Here is a 6,992-nt window from a genome sequence, read left to right as displayed (position 1 = left end):
GATGACAAAGGGAACAACGTATGTTGTTATGCGGTCTGACCGATAAAGATCTTTGTAGAATATGTGGGAGCCAATATGAGCATCCAGGTTCCGCTATTGGTTATTGACCGGAGACGTGTCTCGGTCATGTCTACATTGTTCTCGAACCCATAGGGTCCGCACGCTTAAGGTTTCGATGACAGTTATATTATGAGTTTATGAGTTTTGATGTACCGAAGGAGTTCGGAGTCCCGGATGAGATCGGGGACATGACGAGGAGTCTCGAAATGGTCGAGATGTAAAGATCGATATATTGGACGACTATATTCGGACATCGGAAAGGTTCTGAGTGATTCAGGTATTTTCGGAGGTACCGGGGAGTTACGGGAATACGAGGAAGAAGCAATGGGCCTTAATGGGCCTTAGTGGAAAGGACGAGGAGGTGGCGCGCGCCCCTCCCAAGCCCAGTCCGAATTGGACAAGGGGTTTGGGGCGCGACCCCTCTCTCCCTACCTTCCCCTCTTCCCCCCTTTCCCCCCTTCTCTTAGTTGGACTAGGAAAGGAGGAAACCTACTCCAACTAGGAGTAGGAATCCTACTCCCTGGCGCGCCCCTCCTAGGGTCGGCCTCCTCCCCCTTGCTCCTTTATAAACGGGGGCAGGGGGGCACCTCTAGACACACAAGTTGATCCACGTGATCGTTTTCTTAGCCGTGTGCGGTGCCCCCTTCCACCATAATCCTCGATAATATTGTAGCGGTGCTTAGGCGAAGCCCTGCGACGGTAGAACATCAAGATCGTCACCACACCATCGTGCTGACGGAACTCTTCCCCGACACTTTGCTGGATCGGAGTCCGAGGATCGTCATCGAGCTGAACGTGTGCTAAAACTCGGAGGTGCCGTAGTTTCGGTGCTTGATCGGTCGGGCCGTGAAGACGTACGACTACATCAACCGCGTTGTGCTAACGCTTCCGCTGTCGGTCTACAAGGGTACGTAGATCACACTCTCCCCTCTCATTGCTATGCATCACCATGATCTTGCGTGTGCGTAGGAAAATTTTGAAATTACTACGTTCCCCAACACATCGGTATCTTCATACCTAGTTCAATCTCGTTACCGGCAAGTCTATTTACTCGTTCCGTCATACATCACCTCGTGACTATCTCCTTACTTGTTTGCTTGCTAGCTTATGGTGTGTATTACCGAGAGGGCCCAAAGACACCAATCTGATACTCGGAGTGACAAATCCTAATCTCGATCTATGCCAACTCAACAAACACCTTCGGATATACCTGTAGAGCATCTTTATAATCACCCAGTTACATTGTGAAGTTTGATATCACACAAGGTATTCCTCCGGTACCCGGGAGTTGCATAATCTCATAGTCGAAGGAATATGTATTTCACATGGAGAAAGCAATAGCAATAAAACTGAATGATCATAATGCTAAGCTAACGGATGGGTCTTGTCCATGACATCATTATCCTAATGATGTGATCCCGTTATGAAATGACAACTCATGTCTATGGCGAGGAAACCTTTACCATCTTTGATCAACGAACTACTCAAGTAGAGGCTCACTAGGGACACAGTGTTTGTTTAAGTATTCACACATGTATTTAAGTTTCCGATCAATACAATTCTGGCATGAATAATAAACCTTTATCATGAATAAGGAAATATAAAATAACAACTTTATTATTGCCTCTAGGGCATATTTCCTTCAGTCCCCCACTTGCACTAGAGTCAATTATCTAGTTCACATCGTCATGTGATTGACACCCATAGTTCGCATCGCCATGTGACCAATACCCAAAGAGTTTACTAGAGTCAATAATCTAGTTCACATCGCTATGTGACTAGTAGTAAGGTGTGATAATGTTTTGCTTGTGAGAGAGGTTTAGTCAACGGGTCTGCTACATTCAGATCTGTATGTATTTCGCAAATTGATATGTCTACAATGCTCTGCATGGAGCTACTCTAGCTAATTGTTCCCACTTTCAATACGTATCCAGATTGAGACTCAGAGTCAACTGGATCGGTGTAAAAGCTTGCATCGACGTAACTCTTTACGACAAACTCTTTATCACCTCCATGTCCGAGAAATGTTTCCTTAGTCCTCTAAGGATAATTTCGACCGCTGTCTAGTGATCTACTCCTGGATCACTATTGTACCACCTTGCCAAACTCATGGCAAGGTACACAATAGGTTCAGTACACATCATGGCATACTTTATACCTATGGTTGAGGCATAGGGAATGACTTTCATTCTCTATCTCTATCTTTTGTCGTGGTCGAGCTTCGAGTCTTACTCAACTTCACACCTTGCAACACAAGCAAGAACCCTTTCTTTGGCTGATCCATTTCGAACTTGTTCAAAATCTTGTCAAGGCATGTGCTCTATGAAAGTCCTATTAAGCGTCTCGATCAATCCCTATAGATCTTGATGCCCAATATATAAGTAACTTCACCGAGGTCTTTCATTGGAAAATTCTTATTCAACTATCCTTTTATGCTATCCAGAAATTCTATATCATTATCAGTAATATGTCATCCACATATAATATCAGAAATGCTACAGAGCTCCCACTCACTTTCTTGTAAATACAGGCTTCACCATAAGTCTGTATATAACCATATGCTTTGATCAATCAAAGCGTATATTCCAACTTTGAGATGCTTGCACCAGTCCATAGATGGGTCATTGGAGCTTGCACACTTTGTTAGCACATTTACGATCGACAAAACCTTCTGGTTGCATCATATACAGCTCTTCTTTAAGAAATCCATTAAGGAATGCAGTTTTGACGCCCATTTGCCTGATTTCATAAAAATGCGGCAATTGCTAACATGATTCGGACAGACTTAAGCATCGCTACGGGTGAGAAAGTCTCATCGTAGTCAACCCATTGAACTTGTCGAAAACCTTTTGCGACAAGTTGAGCTTTGTAGATAGTAACATTACCATCAATGTTAGTCTTATTCTTGAAGATCCATTTATTCTTTATGGATTGCCGATCATCGGGCAAATCCACCAAAGTCTACACTTTGTTCTCATACATGGATCCTATCTCAGATTTCATGGCCTCAAGCCATCTGTCGAAATCTAGGGTCGTCATAGCTTCTTCCTAGTTCATAGGTTTGCCTTGTGCTAATAACATGACTTCCAGGATAGGATCACCGTACCACTCTGGTGCAGATTGTGTTCTAGTTGACCTACGAGGTTCTGTAGTAACTTGATCTGAAGTTTCATGATCATCATTAGCTTTCCTCTCTAGTTGGTGTAGGCATCACGGGAACATTTTTCTATGATGTACTACTTTCCAATTCGAGAGAAGGTACAATTACCTCATCAAGTTCTACTTTCCTCCCACTCACTTCTTTCGAGAGAAACTCCTTCTCTAGAAAGGACTCATTCTTAGCAACAAAGATTTTTGCCTTCGAATATGTGGTAGAAGGTATACCTAATAGTTTCTTTCGGGTATCCTATGAAGATGCACTTCTCCACTTTGGGTTCAAGCTTATCAGGATGAAGCCTTTTGACATAAGCGTCGCATCCCCAAACTTTTAAGAAACGACAAATTAGGTTTCTTGCCAAACCATAGTTCATTACGGTGTCGTCTCAACGGATTTAGATGGTGCCCTATTTAACGTGAATGCAGCTGTCTCTAATGCATAACCCCGAAATGATAGTGGCCAATCAATATGAGACATCATAGAATGCACCATATCTAATAAAGTACGGCTATGACATTCGGACACACCATTACGCTGTGGTGTTCCAGGTGGCGTGAGTCGTGAAACAATTCCACATTGTTTTAAATGAATGCCAAACTCGTAACTCAAATAGTTACCTCTGCGATCAGATCGTAGAAACTTTATTTTCTAGTTATGATGTTTCTCCACTTCATTCTGAAATTCTTTGAACTTTTCAAATGTTTCAGACTTGTGTTTCATCAAGTAGATATACCCATATCTTCTCAAGTCATTTGTGAAGGTCAGAAAATAATGATACCCACCACGTGCCTCAACACTCATTGGATCACATACATCGGTATGTATTATTTCCAATAAGTCATTAGCTTGCTCCATTATTCTGGAGAATGGAGTTTTAAGCATCTTGCCCATGAGGCATGGTTCAAAAGTATCAAATGATTCATAATCAAGTGATCCCAAAAGCCCATCGGCATGGAGTTTCTCATGAGCTTTACACCAATATGACCTAAACAGCAGTGCCACAAATATGTTGCACTATCATTACCAACTTTGCATATTTTGGCATCAATATTATGAATATGTGTATCACTACAATCGAGATTCACCTTGGGTGTATGACAATAGAAGGTTTTATTCATGTAAACAGAACAATAATTATTCTCTGACTTAAATGAATAACCGTATTGCAATAAACATGATCTAGTCATATTCATTCTCAATGCAAACACCAAATAACATTTATTTTAGGTTCAACCTTGGAATCACTTCCAACACACATCATCACTTCACTCTTAACTAGTCCATGTTCATTCTGCAACTCCTGTTTCGAGTTACTAATCTCAGCAACTGAATTGGTATCAAATACCCAAAGGGTTGTTACGAGCACTAGTAAAGTACACATCAATAACATGTATATCATATATACCTTTGTTCACTTTGCCGTCCTTCTTATCCGCCAAGTGTTTGGGGCAGTTCCGCTTCCTGTGACCATTTCATTTGCAGTAGAAGCACTCAGTTTCAGGCTTGGTTCTAGCTTAATTTGGGCTTCTTCACGGGAGTGGCAACTTGCTTGCCATTCTTCTTGAAGTTCCATCTCTTTCCCTTGCCCCTTTTCTTGAAACTAGTGGTCTTGCTAACTAATACGTCTCCAACGTATCTATAATTTTTGATTGTTCCATGCTATTATATTATCCATCTAGAATGTTTAATATGCATTTATATGCTATTTCATATGATTTTTGGGACTAACCTATTAACCTAGAGCCCAGTGCCAGTTTCTGCTTTTTCCTTGTTTTTAAGTACCGCGGAAAAGGAAAACCAAACGGAGTCCAATTGACCTGAGATTTCACGAAGATTGTTTTTGGACCACAAGAAGCTCACGGAGTACCGCAGATGGACCAGAGGAGTCCTGAGGCCACCACGAGGGTGGGGGCGCCCTACCCCCTGGGCGCCCCCCTATCTCGTGGCCGCCTCGGGGACCCCCTGACTTGTTCCCTACTCCAACGCCTCTTATATATACCCAAGTTCCAGAAACAAACCTAGATTAGGAGTTCAGCCGCCGCAAGCCTCTGTAGCCACTAAAAACCAATCTAGACCTATTCTGGCACCCTTCCGGAGGGGGGAATCCCTCTCCGATGGCCATATTCATCATCTCGGTGCTCTCCATGACGAGGAGGGAGTAGTTCACCGCCGAGGCTGAGGGTATGTACTAGTAGCTATGTGTTTGATCTCTCTCTCTCTCTCGTGTTCCTGATTCGGCACGATCTTGATGTACCACGAGCTTTGCTATTATAGTTGGATCTTATGATGTTTCTCCCCCTCTATCTCCTTGTGATGAATTGAGTTTTCCCTTGAAGTTATTGATACGTCTCCAACGTATCTATTTTTCCAAACACTTTTTCCCTTGTTTTGGACTCTAACTTGCATGATTTGAATGGAACTAACCCGGACTGACGCTGTTTTCAGCAGAATTGCCATGGTGTTATTTTTGTGCAGAAATAGAAGTTCTTGGAATGACCTGAAACTTCACGGAGAATATTTTTGGAATATATAAAAAATACAAGAGAAAGAATCAAGGCCAGGGGGCCCACACCCTGTCCACGAGGGTGGGGCGCGCCTACCCCCTTGGGCGCGCCCCCTGCCTCGTGGGCCCCCTAACGCTCCACCGACCTCAACTCCAACTCCATATATTCACGTTTGGGGAGAAAAAATCAGAGAGAAGGATTCATCAAATTTTATGATACGGAGCCGCCGCCAAGCCCTAATCTCTCTTGGGAGGGCTGATCAGGAGTCCGTTCGGGGCTCCAGAGAGGGGAATCCTTCGCCATCGTCATCATTAACCTTCCTCCATCACCAATTTCATGATGCTCACCATCGTGCATGAGTAATTCCATCGTAGGCTTGTTGGACGGTGATGGGTTGGATGAGATTTATCATGTAATCGAGTTAGTTTTGTTAGGGTTTGATCCCTAGTATCCACTATGTTCTAAGATTGATGTTGCTATGACTTTGCTATGCTTAATGCTTGTCACTAGGGCCCGAGTGCCATGATTTCAGATCTGAACCTATTATATTTTCATGAATATATATGAGTTCTTGATCCTATCTTGCAAGTCTAAAGTCACCTATTATGTGTAATGATCCGTTAACCCCGAAGTGACAATAATCGGGATACTTACTGGTGATGACCGTAGTTTGAGGAGTTCATGTATTCACTATGTGTTAATGCTTTGGTCCAGTACTCTATTAAAAGGAGGCCTTAATATACTTACTGTCCAATAGGACCCCGCTGCCATGGGAGGGTAGGACAAAAGATGTCATGCAAGTTCTTTTCCATAAGCACGTATGACTATATTCGGAATACATGCCTACATTACATTAATGAACTAGAGCTAGTTTTGTGTCACCCTATGTTATAACTATTGCATGAGGAATCGCATCCGACATAATTATCCATCATTGATCCATTGCCTACGAGCTTTTCACATATTGATCTTCGCTTGTTTACTTTTTTGTTGCTACTATTACAATCACTATAAAACCAAAACTATTACTTTTGCTACCGTTACCGCTACTATCATATTACTTTGCTATCAAATACCTTGTTGCAGATATTAAGTTTCCAGGTGTGGTTGAATTGACAACTCAGCTGCTAATACTTGAGAATATTCTTTGGCTCCCCTTGTGTCGAATCAATAAATTTGGGTTTAATACTCTACCCTCAAAAATTGTTGCGATCCCCTATACTTGTGGGTTATCAAGACTATTTTCTGGCGCCGTTGCCGGGGAGCATAGC

The sequence above is a fragment of the Triticum aestivum genome, chromosome 3A (assembly GCF_018294505.1).
Source record: "Triticum aestivum cultivar Chinese Spring chromosome 3A, IWGSC CS RefSeq v2.1, whole genome shotgun sequence".
In the NCBI taxonomy this organism is placed as follows: domain Eukaryota; kingdom Viridiplantae; phylum Streptophyta; class Magnoliopsida; order Poales; family Poaceae; genus Triticum; species Triticum aestivum.
Note: the sequence above shows the minus strand (reverse complement) of the source record.